This window comes from Salmo salar, chromosome 11 (genome assembly GCF_965601325.2).
Source record: "Salmo salar chromosome 11, fSalSal1, whole genome shotgun sequence".
NCBI lineage: Eukaryota > Metazoa > Chordata > Actinopteri > Salmoniformes > Salmonidae > Salmo > Salmo salar.
The window spans coordinates 75936841-75958479 of record NC_138301.1 but is presented as its reverse complement, the minus strand read 5'-3'; the positions used below and the strand labels follow the sequence as shown (position 1 = coordinate 75958479).

General features: G+C 47.9%; 1 pseudogene; it reads right to left on the bottom strand.

Moving 5' to 3' along the window:
• Positions 1-1094: 1094 nt before the first annotated feature.
• LOC106562844 (serine/threonine-protein kinase N2-like) lies at positions 1095-18661 on the bottom strand (annotated as a pseudogene).
• Between the last annotated feature and the right edge of the window lie 2978 nt (positions 18662-21639).

The following is a 21639-nucleotide window of genomic DNA, read 5'->3' as shown; positions in this document are numbered from 1 at the left end:
TATATTTATCAATTTACATTTCCTTCATGTTGTGTCAAGATGTATGTCTCATCTCTAGACACAATAGTATTTTTCCCCCATTGTATTTCACAGCATATTTATTTTAGTAGCAAAGCATGTACATTCATATTACATACAATATATAGATGGCAACATATTCATGACTGGAATGGAATGAAAATTACTCCCTAGGAATACTTACAAACTGTATAATTCTTCTGAAAGTTTACTTACCATTTCTAGTCAGTTTCAACATGACATTCAAATGTTTAAGTGGCCCAAAGCAGCCCAAGATGGACCCATGGAATATGTTGATTACACAGTAGCACAATGCACATCAAAGGGTTTTAAAAAATTGTTGGGGGCTGTTTCCTCCATGAAGATGACATTCCTGTATTCCTAGGCTAGTGTATGGCGATTCAATTTGGATTCCCAGGCTAAATATACAAACATCAGTAGCTATAATCAGTGTTAGTAATTGGATAGATCCAAGACCGTAATAGGGTTACAATACATGTAAAAACATCATTTACAGCAAAGGTTCTTATGATTGGAAGTGTAGTGTTATGAAGCGCTGGTCTGTTCAATATCCTTTGGATGAGAACTAATTTAAAAGCTCATTATTGCACTGGTGCCAATGTTTGAAACAAAGCACTCTTAGTTTCACAAATGAATAAGAAAGTGCAGCAAATGACTTACTAATTCGTGTTCTCTCCACTGGCTTCCAGTTGAAGCTCGCATCCGCAACAAGACCATGGTGATTGCCTACGGAGCTGTGAAGGGAACGGCACCTCCATACCTTCAGGCTCTGATCAGGCCCTACACCCAAACAAGGGCACTGCGTTCATCCACCTCTGGCCTGCTGGCCCCCCTACCTCTGAGGAAGCACAGTTCCCGCTCAGCCCAGTCAGAACTGTTCGCTGCTCTGGCACCCCAATGGTGGAACAAGCTCCCTCACGACGCCAGGACAGCGGAGTCAATCACCACCTTCCGGAGACACCTGAAACCCCACCTCTTTAAGGAATACCTAGGATAGGATAAAGTAATCCTTCTAACCCCCCCCCCCCCCCCCCCCTTAAAAGATTTAGATGCACTATTGTAAAGTGGTTGTTCCACTGGATATCATAAGGTGAATGCACCAATTTGTAAGTCGCTCTGGATAAGAGCGTCTGCTAAATGCCTTAAATGTAAATGTAATGTAAATGTGTTGTCACAGTAACAAAACAGTGGCATGTCAAGTATTAATTTGGCAATATCGATGTTAGCTGATATACTATCAATATGGAGTTGACAAATAAACAAAAACAAGACAAAAGTAAAATAGTCAATATTGACCACCAAAATACAAATACAGACACTGACATACAAATACAGATTTGAACAAGGCAGAGAGAAACAGAAGACCGTTTTCAGAGTGGCTGACACTCCCATGGATGAGGAGTCCCCTCTCTACAGCTCAGTGTAACTGACTGAGGTCTCATTGTCACTGACTGAGATCTCATTGTCATTTGCAGGCCGAGCTCCGAGTTCTGATAGGCTGTAGAGGTTCAGGTGGAGTGCTCATCATCACCCACAGAACATTAATGGCCCTGAGGAGAGATGACAGGCCCAAGAGGACATCACAGTGGCCTATCTGGTCAGTACTTATTCAGCCACAGGTATCTGTTTGCCACAGTGAAATAAAGGAACCAGCTTCAGTGAAGCAGCAACCATTTTGGAATTTAGTCCTGTCCGTCCGTTCGTCTATCTGGCCGTCATTGTATACATGTGTATGTTTAAGGTCAGGGCAGAGAGGAGAAGTCAGTCGGCAGAGATCTCCTGTTGGTTGGCAGTGAGGAAGGGGGGGGGGGGGGGGGGGGGTTAAGTACTGGCTTGAGCTTTGTGAACTCCTCGTCAAAGTTACTGATCCGTGGGAAGAACGGGGGAACCACTTTTTTGTGAAGTAAAGCATTCCAGTCCAGTCCCTGGGATGAACAAAAGTATACATCAAATTATTATACATTTCATTGGATGATTGCCTTCGTTTCAACATTGTTGGCAAAGGCGCTACAACAAAAATCTTGGTGATGCTCAACTGAAATGAAAATTACCCACAGGCCACAAATGAGGCTAGTTTTTACCTGGAAGAACCTGTGTTTCTTGACCTCGTTGGGTCCGGCTCTCCTGATCCCAGCCTCCTTTCAGGGGTTTTCTGTAGTAGCTGCAGCACAATAGGAAAGTCTGGCTCAGTATTCATCCCACTATACATATTTGTATATTTTCCCCCCACAGTTTTCATTTTGTGTATTTGCAATGCAGCTTGTTGTTGATTCCGACTGTGTAAGGGGAAGGCAGTATTCTGTACAAGGCAGTATACCGAGAGGATGGCCCACATACCTTTTGGATGATGGAGACAGACTCTGGGGAGAGGAACCTCAGATAGCACACTTCATCATTTACTATGCTGTCAAACACCTTCTCATCGTCACCAGGGAAGGGAGACTGCCACAGATGAGAAGAGAGAGAGACGGCATTGCAATGGCGTCAACAACCTCATTCCTATCATGATACCAGCCGAAAACATCTTAATTCATACAAGACCAAAAATCCTTATTCAACGAAGAACAAACATCAGAATAAAACTTAATGGGTTCACCATATGAGTGGATATTGTGAGCCAACTAACCAGAAAGATCATTTATGTTTCTCGATTAATTTCTCTGGTCCAAACATCTAAATTCAACCAAGACCTACAACTCAAAATACTTGGTTGGATCACCATAGGAGTGGACCTTGTGAGCGTACTAATTGGAGACATCCTCTAGGTATTTCAATTCTACTGACCTCCCAGCATCTCATAGAAGAGGATCCACCACAGAGCTAAACAGGACACATATGGCCCGCGCACCACCAGTTTGAGATCTCTGCTATTTATTTTATTAATCTCTCTGCTACCGACCTCTCCCACCAGCATCTCGTAGATGAGGACACCCAGGCCCCACCAGTCCACACAGCGGGTGTAGTTGTTGTCCGTCAGCACCTCCGGGGCCAGGAACTCTGGTGTGCCACAGAATGTGGAGGTGCGATCTCCGTGACCTACACCTGCAGATACACACACACAGGAGGGGAAAATATAGACGGATGGAAGTGTGTACCCAGGGATTTTTCTGCCATTGAAATCCTTGGGTGGGCCACCTAAGCATTTTTTGGGGGGTTGCCTAAGTCCAATAAAATAATTGAGAACTAACAATCACAAAAAAATCTATAAAACTGCAATATTTTCTCTCAGCTCCATGGCAGAATATGTAGAATTGCAGGAAATTAGCTTTAAAACTACACCGCCAAGATGGGATTCTCTAAAATGTTCTCATATTCATCCGGACCGACTGCGCCCCCTGCCACACCCATCATCTAAGCCCCTTTTTTGGTATCAAGATCTTACTTCGTGCAGCAAGCTTGACACTGTTGTCCCACTTTTAATAATAAGGCGTTGCTTAGCCCAGGGCTAAAAGCGATTAACTTTAAAGTGCAACATAAATCATTGATTAATAACACTGAATGTTCATTTAATAAACCAAGTGAGTGGGTGGGACAGTGGGTCTCAAAGGGAATGTCCCAGAAGCCATAACCATAATGTACCGTACCTTTCTTGCACAATCCAAAGTCTGCTATCCTCACATAGCCATCTGCATCCATCAACAGGCTGTCTAGCTTCAGATCCCTGAGAGAGAGAGAGAGAAAAAAAAGAGATGACAGGATGAAATTAGAAAAAGAATGACTGACAGGCAGGTTATTAGGTGTGCGAAGGCAGAGGGCTGAAAAGCAGTACTGAGATATCTTACTTACCGGTAAACTATCTTGTTCTGGTGCAGAAACTCTAGTCCCAGTGGCACGCACGAGGCATAGAACGTAAACAGGGCACAAAATGGCACACATATAATGGTGAGTTTTGATGTATCACCAACTCTAAAGCTTGAAGGAGAATTAGACAAGCCTGCATTAACCATTTGTAGTCACTCACTGGTTAAAGTGCCTGTAGAGAGTATACACAACCCTCGCATTATTTGCATATTTTGTTGCCTTACAGCCTGGAATTGCAATGCTTCACACTAAGTTCGCTCTCACTCTGTCATAATGGGGCCTGTGTGTGTTGTGTAAGGCTTACTGAGCTCTGTCTCTCAGTGAAGATGTTGATGTGTATGTGGGTCATGAGGTCTCCCCCGGGGGAGTACTCCATCACAAAGTACACATGGTCCGCCGTCTGGAAGCAGCCATGCGTACTCTCCAGGAAGGGATGGTGGGAGGAGTTGATCATCTCAAGCTAAAATCACAGAACTGCACACGAACAAACACACAATAATAGTATATTTCAGGTGGAATGCAACTGCTAGCGTCTTTCAAAACCAGTTCCCTCAACCTGCGTTATGTCTAAATTCACTCACTGTTCGCTCTCACCTGTCCATTTCATCGCGTGTCACGTTTCCTTTCTTCAAGGCCTTGACGGCATACAATTTCAAAATCAAATCAAATTTTATTTGTCAGATGCGCCAAATACAACAGTTGTAGACCTTACAGTGAAATGCTTACTTACAAGCCCTTAACCAACAATGTAGTGTTAAGAAAATACCAACAAAAAAGTAATAGATAAAAATAACTAATTAAAGAGCAGTAGTAAAATAACAATAGTGGGGCTATATACAGGGGGTACCGGTACAGAGTCAACGTGTGGGGGCACCGCTGTCAAGGTAATTGGGGTAATATGTACATGTAGGTAGAGTTATGTCACGATTCCCACCGACGGTGGCGCCCCCTCCTGCTCGGGTGGCGCTTGGCGGTCGTCGTCACCGGCCTATTAGCTGCCACCGATTCCCTTTTGCTTTTCCCTTTTTTTATTTTGTGACACCTGTGGTCAATTAGCCATTAGAGGGGCTATTTAGTTTAGCTGGCCCGCTCCTGTTCGTGCGGGATTAATGATTGTTTCTTGTTAGACGGCTTATGTTCGTGTCGACGTTGTTGGACGCCGTATGTATTTTCTCCCCTGTGTGTGGGAACATTTGTTTTTGTGTGAGTGTATATTAAACACACCACTACCCTGTGTTCGCTGCTTCCTGCGCCTCATTCCTCCTCCACGATTACCAAGCCGTAACAGAATCCCGCACCTCGATAGAAGGCATGGAATCAGCGGGAGCAGCGGCCACTCCTCTGCCCTCGATGGAGGAACGCGTACTCCACCACACGACAGTTCTCCATCGCATCGGATCGGCAATGGACCAGATGATGGAGAGGATGGACAGATGGGAGAGAAGTGGTATCCTCTCTCCACCTCCACCTCCCCTGATACAGCCATCTTCGCCTCCCATGACGTCTGGCTCTGGCGCGCTTCGTCTGGTGCTCCCGAGGGAGTACGATGGGGCGGCGGCTGGGTGCCAGGGGTTTTTGCTCCAGCTTGAGCTGTACCTGGCCACCGTCAGACCTGCTCCCACGGGGGAGGAGAGCGTGAGTGCCCTCGTTTCCTGCCTGACGGGCCGAGCTCTGGAGTGGGCTAATGCGGTCTGGAACGGTCCAGACTCGGCGAGGGACCACTACCCGGAGTTCACCCGCCGCTTTCGGGCCGTGTTCGACCACCCTCCGGAAGGAAGAGCGGCGGGTGAACGGCTGTTCCACCTCAGGCAGGAGACGAGGAGTGCCCAGGACTTCGCGCTGGACTTCAGGACCTTGGCTGCTGGGGCGGGGTGGAATGACAGGGCCCTCATAGACCACTACCGCTGCAGTCTCCGGGCGGACGTCCGCAGGGAGCTGGCCTGTCGGGACACAGCTCTGTCCCTGGACGAGCTGATAGATATGTCCATACGACTGGACAATTTGCTGGCTGCCCGCGGGCGTTCGGAGAGGGTCCTGCCCGTTCCACCCCCGTGCACCCCCGCCCCTACCCCTATGGAGGTAGGGGGGGCCGTGCCAAGGGGCACCGGAGGAGGTGGCTCCTCCTGCACCAGCTGTGGTCGGAGAGGACACACGGCCGACCGGTGCTGGAGGAGCCAGTCTGGGAGTCGAGATGGTAGGCAGAACACTTCTCGGTCACCTCAGGTGAGTCAGCACCAGATTCACCCAGAACCCCCTGTTGGTCATGTGTTTTTACCTGTTTTGTTTACTACATTTTTTCCCTCTTCCCAGCACAGGGCGCTAGTCGATTCAGGCGCAGCTGGGAATTTTATGGACCGTGGACTTGCCATTAAGCTGGGCATTCCGCGGGTGCCGATAGATTCCCCTTTCCCCGTGCACTCCCTAGATAGCCGACCATTAGGGTCAGGGCTAGTCAGGGAGTCTACGGTGCCACTGGACAAGGTAACGCAGGGGAATCATAAGGAACGCATTTGTTTTTTCCTTATTGATTCGCCTGCATTTCCGGTGGTGCTGGGGGTCCCCTGGCTGGCTGGTCACAATCCCCGTATTTCGTGGAAACAGGGGGTTCTCCAGGGGTGGTCAGAGGAGTGTTCAGGTAGGTGCCTAGGAGTTTCCATAGGTGCCACGTCGGTGGACAGTCCAGACCAGGTGTCCACCGTGCCCATTCCCCCTGAATACGCCGATTTGGCGATCGCTTTTTGTAAGAAGAGGGCGACTAAATTACCACCTCATCGACAGGGGGATTGTGCGATAGATCTCCAGGTTAATGCTGCGCTTCCCAGGAGTCACGTGTACCCCTTGTCACAGGAGGAGACAGCGGCTATGGAGACATATGTCACGGAATCCCTGGGACAGGGGTACATTCGGCCCTCCATCTCACCCGCTTCCTCGAGTTTCTTTTTTGTGAAGAAAAAGGAGGGAGGTCTGCGTCCGTGCAATGATTACCGAGGTCTAAACGCTATTACGGTGGGGTTTAGTTACCCACTACCTCTCATCGCTACGGCGGTGGAATCATTTCACGGAGCACAATTCTTCACAAAACTGGATCTCAGGAGCGCGTATAATCTGGTGCGTATCAAGAAGGGAGACGAGTGGAAAACCGCCTTTAGTACCACATCAGGCCATTATGAGTACCTCGTCATGCCGTATGGGTTGAAAAATGCTCCAGCCGTCTTTCAATCCTTTGTTGACGAGATTCTCAGGGACCTGCACGGGCAGGGCGTGATTGTCTATATCGATGACATTCTGATCTATTCCGCCACCCACTCCGCGCATGTGTCCCTGGTGCGCAAGGTGCTTGGTAGACTGCTGGAGCATGACCTATACGTTAAGGCTGAGAAGTGTGAGTTTTCCAAACGAGCCGTCTCCTTTCTGGGTTATCGCATTTCCACCACGGGGGTGGTGATGGAGTGTGACCGCGTTAAGGCCGTGCGTAATTGGCCGACTCCAACCACGGTGAAGGAGGTGCAGCGGTTCTTAGGCTTTGCCAATTACTACCGGAGGTTTATCCGGGGTTTTGGCCAGGTAGCGGCTCCCATTACCTCACTGCTGAAGGGGGGGCCGGTGCATTTGCGATGGTCGACGGAGGCGAACGGAGCCTTCAAGAAGTTGAAGACGCTGTTCACCGACGCACCCGTGTTGGCGCACCCGGACCCGTCTTTAGCGTTCGTAGTGGAGGTGGACGCATCCGAGGCTGGGGTGGGTGCCGTGCTATCACAGCGCTCGGGTGCGCCATTGAAACTCCGCCCCTGTGCTTTCTTTTCGAAGAAGCTCAGTTCGGCGGAGCGTAACTACGATGTGGGGGACAGGGAGTTGCTAGCAGTGGTTAAAGCTTTGAGGGTGTGGCGGCACTGGCTTGAGGGGGCTAAACACCCCTTTCTCATCTGGACCGACCACCGAAACCTGGAGTACATCCGGGCAGCGAGGAGACTGAATCCACTTCAGGCGAGGTGGGCCATGTTCTTTCGCCCGGTTTAGGTTTACCATCTCCTATAGACCGGGTTCCCTGAATACTAAGGCCGACGCGCTGTCCCGTCTCTATGACACAGAGGACCGGCCCATCGATCCAACTCCCATCATTCCAGCGTCTAGGCTGGTGGCACCTGTGGTATGGGAGGTGGACGCGGACATCGAGCGGGCATTGGTGTTGGAACCTGCGCCTGCGCAGGTGCCCGTGGGGCGCATGTATGTGCCGCTCGGTGTTCGTGATCGTTTGATTCGGTGGGCGCACACGCTACCTACTGCGGGTCATCCTGGTGAGGCGAGGACAGTGGGGAGTCTAAGGGGGAAGTACTGGTGGCCCACCTTAGCTAAGGACGTGAGGTCCTATGTCTCTTCCTGTTCGGTGTGTGCCCAGAGTAAGGCTCCTAGGCATCTACCAAGAGGGAAGTTACAGCCCCTCCCCGTTCCACAACGACCATGGTCGCACCTGTCCATTGACTTCCTGACAGATCTTCCCCCCTCTCAGGGGAACACGGCGATTCTGGTGGTTGTGGATCAGTTCTCTAAGTCCTGCCGTCTCCTCCCATTGCCCGGTCTCCCTATGGCCCTGCAGACTGCGGAGGCCCTATTTACCCACGTCTTCCGGCACTACGGGGTGCCGGAGGACATTGTCTCTGATCGAGGTTCCCAGTTCACATCCAGGGTCTGGAGAGCGTTTATGGAGCGGCTGGGGGTCTCGGTCAGTTTGACCTCCGGTTATCACCCCGAGAGCAATGGGCAGGCGGAGCGGGTGAACCAGGAGATGGGCAGGTTCCTGAGGTCGTATTGCCAGGACCGGCCAGGGGAGTGGGCGAGGTATATTCCCTGGGCTGAGTTAGCCCAGAACTCACTTCGCCACTCCTCTACTAACATATCACCCTTTCAGTGTGTGTTAGGTTACCAGCCAGTCCTGGCACCATGGCACCGGAGTCAGACCGAGGCTCCTGCGGTGGAGGACTGGGTCCAGCACTCCAAGGAGACCTGGAGAGCCGTCCAGGACTCACTAAAGGAGGCCAGTGCGTGGCAGAAGAGGAGTGCTGACCGCCACCGCAGTGAGGCGCCCGTGTTCGCACCGGGAGACAGGGTCTGGCTCTCGACCCGGAACCTGCCCCTCCGCGTGCCCTGCCGGAAGCTGGGGCCGCAGTGTGTGGGGCCCTTCAAAGTCCTGAGGAGGATAAACGAGGTGTGTCTTCGGTTGCAACTCCCTTCCTATTACCGTATTAACCCCTCGTTTCATGTGTCTCTCCTCAGGCCGGTGGTAGCTGGTCCCCTTCACGAAGATGAGGTGCCGGAGGTCCCTCCGCCCCCTCTGGACATCGGGGGGTCCCCGGCGTACAGCGTACGGGCCATTCTGGACTCGAGACGCCGGAGAGGTGCTGGGTTCCAGCGGCGGACGTCCTGGACCCATCTATGTTGAGGGAGTTCCACCATCTCCGTCCGGATCGCCCTGCGCCTTGCCCTCCGGGTCGACCTCGAGGCCGGTGTCGGTGCGCTGCGGGAGCCGCGCGTCAGGAGGGGGGTACTGTCACGATTCCCACCGACGGTGGCGCCCCCTCCTGCTCGGGTGGCGCTCGGCGGTCGTCGTCACCGGCCTATTAGCTGCCACCGATTCCCTTTTGCTTTTCCCTTTTTTTATTTTGTGACACCTGTGGTCAATTAGCCATTAGAGGGGCTATTTAGTTTAGCTGGCCCGCTCCTGTTCGTGCGGGATTAATGATTGTTTCTTGTTAGACGGCTTATGTTCGTGTCGACGTTGTTGGACGCCGTATGTATTTTCTCCCCTGTGTGTGGGAACATTTGTTTTTGTGTGAGTGTATATTAAACACACCACTACCCTGTGTTCGCTGCTTCCTGCGCCTCATTCCTCCTCCACGATTACCAAGCCGTAACAAGTTATTAAAGTGACTATGCATAGATAATAAACAGGGAGTAGCAGCAGTGTAGGGGGGGAGGGGCATTGCAAATAGTCTGGGTAGCCATTTGATTAGATGTTCTGGAGTCTTATGGCTTGGGGGTAGAAGCTGTTTAAAGCCTTTTGGACCTAGACTTGGTGCTCCAGGTACTGCTTGCCGTGCAGTAGCAGAGAGAACAGTCTATGACGAGGGTGGCTGGAGTCTTTGGCAATTTTTAGGGCCTTCCTCTGACACCGCCTGGTATAGAGGTCCTGGATGACAGGAAGCTTGGCCCCGGTGATGTACTGGGCCGCATGCACTACCCTCTGTAGTGCCTTGCGGTCTGAGGCCGAGCAGTTGCCATACCAGGCAGTGATGCAACCCGTAAGGATGCTCTCAATGGTGCAGCTGTAAAACTTTTTGAGGATCTGAGGACCCATGCCAAATATTTTCAGTCTCCTGAGGGGGTTTTGTAGTGCCTGAGAATAAGTTTTGTCGTGCCCTCTTCACGACTGCCTTGGTGTCCTCGGACCATGTTATTTTGTTGGTGATGTGGACGCCAAGGAACTTGAAGCTCTCAACCTGCTCTACTACAACCCCGTCGATGAGAATGGGGGCGTGCTCAGTCCTCCTTTTCCTGTAGTCCACAATCATCTCCTTTGTCTTGACCACGTTGAGGGAGAGGTTGTTGTCCTTGCACCACACGGTCAGGTCTCTGACCTCCTCCCAATAGGCTGTCTCATCGTTGTCGGTGATCAGGCCTACCACTGTTGTGTCATCGGCAAACTTAATGATGGTGTTGGAGTCGTGCCTGGCAGTGCAGTCATTAGTGAACAGGGAGTAGAGGAAGGGACTGACCACACACCCCTGAGGGGCCCCCATGTTGAGGATCAGCGTGGCGGATGTGTTGTTACCTACCCTTACCACCTGGGGGTGGACCGTCAGGAAGTCCAGGATTCAGTTGCAGAGGGAGGTGTTTAGTCCCAGGGTCCTTAGCTTAGTGATGAGCTTTGAGGGCACTATGGTGTTGAACGCTGAGCTGTAGTCAATGAATAGCATTCTCACATAGGTGTTCCTTTTGTCCAGGTGTGAAAGGGCAGTGTGGAGTGCAATAGAGATTGCATCATCTGTGGATCTGTTGGGGCGGTATGCAAATTGGAGTGGTTCTAGGGTTTCTGGGATAATGGTGTTGATGTGAGCCATGACCAGCCTTTCAATGCATTTCATGGCTATAGACGTGAGTGCTACGGGTCGGTAGTCATTTAGGCAGGTTACCTTAGTGTTCTTGGGCACAGGGACTATGGTGGTCTGTTTGAAACATGTTGGTATTACAGACTCAGACAGAGAAAGGTTGAAAATGTCAGTGAATAAACTTGCCAGTTGGTCAGCGCATGCTCGGAGTACACGTCCTGGTAATCTGTCTGGCCCTGCGGCCTTGTGAATGTTGACCTGTTTAAAGGTCTTACTCATATCGGCTGCGGAGAGCGTGATCACACAGTCTTCCTGAACAGCTGATGCTCTCATGCATGTTTCAGTGTTACTTGCCTCGAAGCGGGCATAGAAGTTATTTAGCTTGTGTGGTAGGCTCGTGTCACTGGGCAGCTCTCGGCAGTGCTTCCCTTTGTAGTCTTTAATAGTTTGCAAGCCCTGCCACATCCAACAAGTGTTGGAGCTGGTGTAGTACGATTCAATCTTAGTCCTGGATTGACACTTTGCCGGTTTGATGGTTCGTCAGATGGCATAGCGGAATTTCTTATAAGCTTCCAGGTTAGAGTCCCGCTCCTTGAAAGCAGCAGCTCTACCCTTTAGCTCATTGCGGATGTTGCCTGTAATCCATGGCTTCTGGTTTGGGTACAGTCACTTTGGGACAACGTTTTCCATGCACTTATTGATGAAGCCAATGAATGTGGTGGTGTTCTCCTCAATGCCATCGGAAGAATCCCGGAACATATTCCAGTCTGCGCTAGCAAAACAGTCCTGTAGTTTAGCATCCGCTTCATCTGACCACTTTTTTATAGACCGATTCACTGGTGCTTCCTGCTTGAATTTTTGCTTTTAATCAGGAGGATAGAATTATGGTCAGATTTGCCAAATGGAGGGTGAGGGAGAGCTTTGTGCGTGTCTCTGTGTGTGGAGTAAAGGTGGTCTAGAATTTTTTTCCCTCTCGTTGCATTTGACTGACCTCTTGAGGGGTGGAGGGAAGGATTTAGGTGCAACACAGTAAACAGGTTCGTGTTCATTAGGCACCGAACAGAAGAAAGCAGATGTTTTATTTTTTTAATTGCAAAATGTTTTTAATGATTACGACCCAGTGTAACGAAAAAAAAGGTTCTGTTCTGTGGTATGAGGGCCTTAGGTCGGGAGTGTGACAGTACCTTTCCAAATTGCCCTTGTCCCAGAACAGAGATGCAGTTGAAATCTTCCATTTGCATCCCACCATTCGCTTTCGTCCTGAACAAAGAGCGAAGAAGGAGGGGACGTGACAGACGAGGGAGGGGGAGGTTAGATACCTAGGTAACAAACACCATTTCCAGTCCTGAGGGTGCTTAAATAATACGTTGTGGATTTCAGTTACTGGTGTGTGTGTGTGTGTGTGTGTGTGTGTGTGTGTGTGTGTGTGTGTGTGTGTGTGTGTGTGTGTGTGTGTGTGTGTGTGTGTGTGTGTGTGTGTGTGTGTGTGTGTGTGTGTGTGTGTGTAGGAGGTGGTTATAGTGAGTGAGAGGGACATACTTAGGAGTTGGCTTGGGTGTTGACCTGTTCTCCGCTGAAGTAACTTTGGAGGACTGAGTTAGGGAAAGGAGAGAGAACAAAAATAACCATGAAGACAGACATTTGACGAGCCCCTAAACATTGTGCAACTTCACTGGGAAAGTGAGACCACAGAAATAAAATGGCTAGAACCAAATCCTATTTTTAGGAGTGAAACTATGAGCGGAGACTTTGTAATGATTAGAAAAACAACAAGAACAATTTCGGACACTCATGAACCATAGTACAGTGTATTGGGAATGTATTCAGACCCTTTGACCTTTTTCCACATTTCGTTACATTACAGCCTTGTTCTAAAATGGATGAAATATTGTTATTTTTTTTATCAATCTACACACACTGCGTCCTGTTTCCATTGATCATCCTTGAGATGTTTCTACAACTTGGTTGGAGTCCACCTGTGGTAAATTCAATTGATTGGACATGATTTGGAAAGACACAAACATGTCTATATAAAGGTCCCACAGATGACAGTGCATGTCAGAGCAAAAACCAAGCCATGAGGTCGAAGGAATTGTGCGTAGATCTCCGAGACCAGATTGTGTCAAGGCACAGATCTGGGGAAGGGTACAAAAACATATCTGCAGCATTGAAGATCCCCAAGAACACAGTGGCCTCCATCGTTCTTAGATGGAAAAAGTTTGGAACCAACAAGACTCTTACTAGAGCTGGCCGCCCGGTCAAACTGAGCAATTGGGGGAGAAGGGCCTTGGTCAGGGAGGTGACTCCGATGGTCACTCTGACAGAGCTCTAGAGTTCCTCTGTGGAGATGGGAAAACTTTCCAGAAGGACAACCATCTCTGCAGCACTCCACCAATCAGGCCTTTATGGTAGAGTGGCCAGACAGAAGCCACTCCTCAGTAAAAGGCACATGATAGCACGCTTGGAGTTTGCCAAAAGGCACCTAAAGACTCTCAGACCATGAGAATCAAGATTCCCTGGTCTGATGAAACCAAGATTGAACTCTTTGGCCTGAATGCCAAGCGTCACGTCTGGAGGAAACCTGGCATCATCCCTACGGTGAAGCATGGTGGGGGCAGCATCATGCTCTGGGGATGTTTTCCAGTGGCAGGGACTGGGAGACTAGTCAGGATCGAGGCAAAGATGAACGAAGTAAAGTACAAAGAGAAACATGATGAAAACCTGCTCCAGAACACTCAGGAACTCAGACTGGGGTGAAGGTTCACCTTCCAACAGGACAACGACCCTAAGCACACAGCCAAGACAACGCAGGAGTGGCTTCGGGACAAGTCTCTAAATGTCCTTGAGTGGCCCAGCCAGAGCCCGGACTTGAACCCGATCGAACATCTCTGGAGAGACCTGAGAGAATCTGCAGAGAAGAATGGGAGAAATTCCCCAAATACAGTGCCAAGCTTTTAGCGTCATACCCAAGAAGACTAGAGGCTGTAATCACTGCCAAAGGTACATCAACAAAGTACTGATTAAAGGGTCTGAATACTTATGTAAATGTCATATTTCAGTTTTTATTTTTTTATACATTTGCAAAAATGTCTAAAAACCGTTTTTTGCTTTGTCATTATGTGGTATTGTTTGTAGATTGATGAGGGGAAAAAACGATTTAATCCATTTTAGAATAAGGCTGTAACGTAACAAAATGTGGAAAAAGTCAAGGGGTCTAAATACTTGCCGAAAGCACTGTATATAAAATGTCTAATGGTGATTGTTGATATTAGTGATTGTGGCATGTTTAATGGTGATTGTTCATATTAGTGATTGTGACATGTTTAATGGAGATTGTGAAATTAGGGGTAATTGTGAATTAAGGGTGCTACTGACCTCAGCGAAGAGCATGCCCTGGGGCTCCAGGTAGAGACACATGCAGTAGCGCTGGTTGTCCAAATTATCCTCTAGACGCAGAAATTTGAATACGCACAGAGCCCTTCAGTCCCGCCAGTACACCCCAATCTCCAGCTCCCAGGACTGGATACGTACACACATGTTAGTGATTTTTAGAATGCCAGGGGAAGAAATTGAAAAAGATGGCCCATCTTTAACAGATTGTAACACTACTTTCAGATTGTAACATCTCACTTCCCTTGAAATAGTCCCAGCCAGAGGCTTTCAGCCCCACAATCCAAAACAACAGTGCAGCACGACTCAGCTGTGACCTTTTAAGACCTAGGCTGAGAGCTTGGAACTGAAAGTAGTGTGTGCCCTCGCGCTAGGAGCAGCAGCTCTGCTGAAAGTAGTCTTGGAGCTGAATCATAGCCCCATGTTAGGCTTTTGGAGGCAAGGATTGAGATTAGTGGAAAATGTTAGGATTAGCAGTGGGATTACATCTGCAGAGTTGGAGTGGAGGCGTGAGAGAGGAGTGATTTCTCTCTGCTACCCAACAGCAGAGACTCTGGATGGCCACGGTGAGAGTTTCTGTCTGAGCATGCTGGAGCTTGATGGTTGCAGCTGAAGGTCATTACTAGTCTATCTGGAGATTATCAAGGAGGAAAGCTGCTGGCACGTGTGCGTGAGGGCGAGATGGTCATGTCTGTAGCAGACTGCTTTCCAACAGCAGACACTTCAATCCTGCCCCTCTTGAATATTTACTATCAATATGGGGTGAAAAATTGTCTTCCAACTGAAGATTTAAGCATTGATGAGATGGGGGGGTAAACATTTAGCATTTTTACACAATTTAACATGACTCCTGGCAACTCCAGGATGTTATCTGAGAAAAGAAATATAATGCTTGAACTGCTCCTACTGGTGCTAAAGAGAACACTAACCCGTTCCAGCTCGATACTGAAGCTCTGGTCCCAGGCGTCCTTGCTCAGAACTCTCCAGTGTGTCCGGCCCACCATCCTGTTGTCCACTTTTAGCACTGCACTGATCTCCGCTGTGGACAACATACAGTGGGACAGATAAATCAGTCAGTACACCTCCACATACGCACACTGGCTGTCAGATCATATAGTGCATACAGTGCATTCAGAAAGTATTCAGACCCCTTGACTTTTTCCACATTTTCTTATCTTACAGCTGTCGTGTCTTTGGGGTAGCATTAAACTGAAGACATGTTTATCAATTAACTCCCTGTAATTATTATCACGCGATTAAACTGATTAATCGTTTAATTGTAATTAACTAGGAGATCGGGGCACCAAGGAAAATATTCAGATTACAAAGTTATAATTTTCCTAATATAACTTTCCTTTATTATAATATAGGCCGATTATCTTCTGGTTTAAATGGTGTATTTTACCTCGTGTTCAGTCTCATTCCAAACGTCGTAAATTGTTGTATCTGCACGAACCCAGTCTTTACTAAAATCATCCATACATCAATTGTCTTAAAATCATTTATTTACTACACTAAGTAATTAACAGAAAACATACAAACAGTAATTATCGTCACAAAGGATTGGTAGAGGAATGTGCCCTGGTGGGCTAAACAGGCAGGTCGGCCTGTTGAACAATGGATCATAAAAGGTCAGCTGTGGCACACAGAGTTCATTAATATTAACAATTGATATGCTAATCCTTTGCACATGAACGCTCACTCATTCGGGAACAATTGCAATCAATATATATTTACGCTCAGTGTGTCATTGGGATCCTTGTTGGAGAGTTTTGTCCGCGTTCTCTCTTTCTCTCTCTCTCGGTTAGAATGGATCATTCAGAGCGACATTCATTAATGTCGTCATAGAATGGATGTTTCGTTGGTCTTCGCGTTCGATGATATAATTGACTTAGCTGCAGACTAATAATTAATATCAAAGACTTGTTCTTATTCTGTCGGTATTAATAGTCTAAAAGTTAACCACGTGGTATGGTTCACTTTCAGTAGAGGAATTGGATGGTAAAACCTATTGGCCATGGAGTGGAGGCCTGGTCTAAAGAAATGTAAATCAGGGTGGGTTTTATAGTGACCCTTGAACAGGCTTGTCAAATGACGCCTGGTCCTGTCTGTGTCCCTTGGGGGGCGTGCCGATGGCTGAGTGAAGCTTGGTACAGAAGTCCAATTCTATCACATTAACATTCGTACATAGCATCTCAATGTATTACAAATAGCTTTATCCTTATTAATACATTTTATACAACCATTATGATGCAAGTCTCAAGCTGAGGCTATTATATAAACAGTTTTATGGTAATACGGCTATATTGTCTCTTCTGAGTATCACAAAATTGTACCAAGCGGACCAGTTCGTAGCTGGATTCTTCACCAATCTTCCATACCTTCTCCAGAACACAAATGTCGCTTGGCTCCCCAATTCTGTGAGTTGGAAGAATTTCCTGTGTCTCTCTATGGGCCATGTGGCCAGAGACTCTCCTGGAATTTTACCACTCCTTCACACAGGGACTGGGTGGGGGAAGGTAGGTTGGGGGGATGGTGCAAAAGGGGGGAGGGGGTCAACTGTCCTCCCTGTAGCCAAAGAGGCCAACGTCATGACACAGCCTTATTCGAAAATGTATTAAAAAAAAATCCTCATTAATCTGTGCACAATACCCCATAATGACAAAGCAAAAACAGTGTTTTCGAAATTATTGCAAATGTATAAACAAAAAAACGGAAATATTGTTGAAGCACCTTTAGAAGCAATTACAGCCTTGAGTCTTTTCGTGTATGACGCTACAAGCTTGGCACACCTGTACTTGGGGAGTTTCTCCCATTCTTCTCTACAGATCCTCTCGAGCTCTGTCAGGTTGGATGGGGAGCGTCGCTGCAAAGCTATTTTCAGGTCTCTCCAGAGATGTTCGATCGGGTTCAAGTCCGGGCTCTGGCTTTGCCACTCAAGGACATTCAGAGACTTGTCCCTAAGCCAATCCTGCGTTGTCTTGGCTATGTGCTGAGGGTCATTGTCCTGTTGGAAGGTGAACCTTCACCCCAGTCTGAGATCCTGAGCGCTCTAGAGCAGGTTTTCATCAAGGATCTCTTTGTACTTTGCTCCGTTCATCTTTCCCTCTATCCTGACTAGTCTCTCAGTCCCTGTCACTGAAAAACATCCCCACAGCATGATGCTGCCACCCCCATGCATCACCATAGGGATGGTGGCAGGTTTCCTCCAGACGTGACGCTTGGCATTCAGGCCAAAGAGTTTTATCTTGGTTTCATCAGACAATATAATCTTGTTTCTCATGGTCTGTCCTTTACTGTAGGAGCTTGTTGGCAAACTCCAAGCGGGCTGTCATGTGCCTTTTACTGAGGATGTGGCTTCCGTCTGGCTACTCTACCATTAAGCCCTGATTGGTGGAGTGCTGCAGAGATGGTTGTCCTTCTAGACTCTAGAAGGTTTTCCCATCTCCACAGATGAACTCTGAAGCTTTGTCAGAGTGACCCCGGGCAGCTCGGTTAGACAGCGCTCCAGAGACAGACGCAGCAGGTCCAGCTTCTGGCATGACTCCTGCAGCCTAGCCTTGGCCTGGAGATCACTCAGTCACACACACCTTTAGAATGTCTTTGTGACCCACCAGGTATGCATAACGAATATTTCCAGCCATGAAAACATTAACTAGGTGTCTTAACCTGCAACCAAAAAAGAATCAGACTTGCATTAACCAGATCTCTGAAGACCTCACTTATATCCTGGTGCCCACCTACCTCTGTCAGTGCCCGACGGTCCTGCACCTTGCGCCTCCCCAGGTGCTTGCCCACGTTCCTCGCCCCCTCTGACACAGCAGCCTCGATCTTCAGGTTGTGCCGGAGCTCAACCACACGTAGCTCCAGAGGACTGATCGTCTCAGAGGGTCGGCCTGCAGGGACCAATGAACAAACACAGAAATGGCACTGGGAAAGCAAACAGGCACTGGGAAAAACACAGTCACACACATACAACCAAAACAATGACATGGCAAAGGACACACACACACACACACACACACACACACACACACACACACACACACACACACACACACACACACACACACACACACACACACACACACACACACACACACACACACACACTCACACACACACACACACACACACACACACACACACACACACACACACACACACACTTCCCGTTCCCCCTCTTTGGCTCGGTGACTGACAATCTGCATGCGGAGCAGCTCAATCTTGTTGCGGCTGTCCTGAAGCATCTGCTGGGCTGTGGACAGCATCTTACGGTCCTGGGGAGGGTAGACCAGACACGAGAGTTCTACATCAATGATACGCATCTAGTGCACAAGTCAACCGTGTCGTGTACTTCCCTCCTTTAGTCCATGATAGAGCAGCCCTTAGCAGCATTGGACACTGACATCAGTCTTAGTGCCCTTATTCATTGACATGCATGGTGCTAGCCTGCACCCATTACCACTAACACACCTTCCCTGGCCTGCATTCAGTCAAAGTCCAAGACAGCATGACGAATTGGGATCAAGCCCCCTTGAGAGCTCTGCCTAAAGTTTTAATTGACAGTGCGGCCAAGCCTTTACATTGCCTGGCTACCCAAACTCCTTGCTCTGGCCAAACGCTACGCCACGGACGTAAGATTCTTCTCCGCAGTGATTCTGGATCTGAGTTACCCCCCCCAACGATTTCTAGAAAGCAAACACATTCTAACTGTTCTGATTGGTCCCAGAAACTGATGGGTTGTGCCAGAGCCACAACACACATGGGTAAAGTGACATTTTGAAAATGTGTCATTGGCTTTGATACTCTGATTGGTTAGAGACGGTCCAAATCGCTGATTACTTTTATACAACACCCCTCATTTTGACGTCACCACAAACGACTTCAACGATTGCAGTCTTACTGAAGTATGTATCAAATATAGAGCAGTAGGAGAAATCAGATTGAAATCAAAGCAAGGTGGTGGAACCTATCCAATTCTTCCGTAGTCATGAATGGGGAAAGGAAGTGGTGTAATAACTAGTGATGAAACAAATAAAAAAAAATGTTACAAATTGTAATATTTTGGACGATTAGTATATTGATACTAAAATCAAATTGTTCTAGGTGGAGTTAGCTAGCGCTAGTAGGCTGTACCTGCCTAAAACTCTGTGCATTTTCATCCTATAGCTTGTTCTCCATCTTCTTTAGAAAATAGTTAGCCAACATGTTTTCAGCACTTTCATTTCCATGACTGAACCAAACTAAATTCTATATTACAGAGCAATGTCTTTGGTACATCAAATCACAATATCGAATCGTAATTCATATAGAATCGTGAGAATCACAATAGATATCGTATGGGCACCTAAGTATCGTGATAAGTGTTTTCCATAGGCGTCGGCTAATCAGCCGGTAACAGAGTGATTTTCATCCGGTTACATTTTCCAAGTCATATTAACTAGGCTACTTTTGATTTCAATGTTGCAATTGGCTGGTCCGTTGAACCCTCTCCCGCTAGATATGCATCTTCTAGCGATCTATTGATAGGATAGGCGCCTGTCAGTCATAAAGCGTGCGATGACAGGGAAAATCAGCAGAGGTGAAGAGGGGAAGTGAGAGGTTTCACTCTCACCAAAATCTGTCCAAAATAAGCACAATGCGCTTCTACAGGTTTATTTTGGACCTAAGCTTGTCACCTGCCTTCCACCCGACTCCCATTGTTAAGCCGGAAACATGAGCATCTCGTCATCATAGTCCTACAGATCTCGGGTTTCAATCGGTTCTCTTTACACGGAGGGGAGAGATCATGATGCTCATGAATGTACATGTCCAATGTAATGTAAGTGGTAACGCTGAGTCTAATAACTTAGCCTAATGATTGTTTTCTGACACATTCATTTATTTTCTTTTGTGTATTTCACAAAGCCAGCCACGCGGAGTCGTGACGCATAGACTATTTGCTGTGCGTTGATTGACAACTGAACAGCAAGTGTTGACTGGTTTATAAAAAGGTGTCAAACTGACTGTATAAAGTCGATCTCCTATATCCCTTTGCCATTGATAAATCACGCAACCTGGTTATACACCAGTTTAGCAGGTACACCAATCTACACTGAACAAAAATATGAAAACGCAACATGCAACAATTGTGATTGAGTTACAGTTCATATAAGGATATCAGTTGATTGAAATAAAGGGAATTAGAGCCTAATCTATGGAGTTCACATGACTGGAAATACAGATATGCATCTGTTGGTCAGATACCTTTAAAAAAATTAGGGGTGTGGATCAGAAAACCAGTCAGTATCTGGTGTGACTACCGTTTGCCTCATGCAGTACAACACTCTCCTTTGCATAGAGCTGATCAGGCTGTTGATTGTGGAATGTTGTCCCACTCCTCTTCAAGGGCTGTGAGAAGTTGCTGGATATTGGCATGAACTGGAACACGCTGTCGTACATGTCGATCCAGAGCATCCCAAACATGCTCAATGGGTGACATGTCTGGTGAGTATGGGGGACATGGAAGAACTGGGACATTTTCAGCTTCCAGGAATTGTGTACAGATCCTTGCGACATGGGGCCGTGCATTATCATGCTGAAACATGAAGTGATGGTGGCGGATGAATGGCACGACAATGGGCCTCAGGATCTCGTCACAGAATCTTTGTGCGTTTAAATTGCCATCGATAAAATGCAATTGTGTTCGTTGTCCGTAGTTTATGCCTGCCCATTCCATAACCCCACCACCACCACCACGGGGCACTATGTTCACAATGTTGACATCAGCAAACCATTTCTCCACACAAACGCCATACACGCCATCTGCCCGGTACAATTGAAACTGGGATTCATCCGTGAAGAGCACACTTCTCCAGCCTGGCAGTGGCCATCGAAGGTGAGCATTTGCTCACTGAAGTCAGTTACGACGCAGTCAGGTCAAGACTGTGGTGAGGACAACGACCACGCAGATAAGCTTCCCGAGACGGTTTCTGACAGTTTATGCAGAAATTCTTCGGTTGTGGAAACCCACAGTTTCATCAGCTGTCCAGTTGGCTGGTCTCAGATGATCCTGCAGGTGAAGAAGCCGGATGTGGAGAAACTGGGCTGGTGTGGTTACACGTAATCTGCGGCTGTTAGGCCAGTTGGTCGCACTGCCAAATTCTCTTCAACGACGAAGCTGACTTATGGTAGAGAAATTAACATTAAATTGTCTGGCAACAGCTCTGGTGGACATTCTTGCAGTCAGCATGCCAATTGCACGCTCCCTCAAAACTTGAGACATCTGTGGCATTGTGTTGTGTGACAAAACTGCACATTTTAG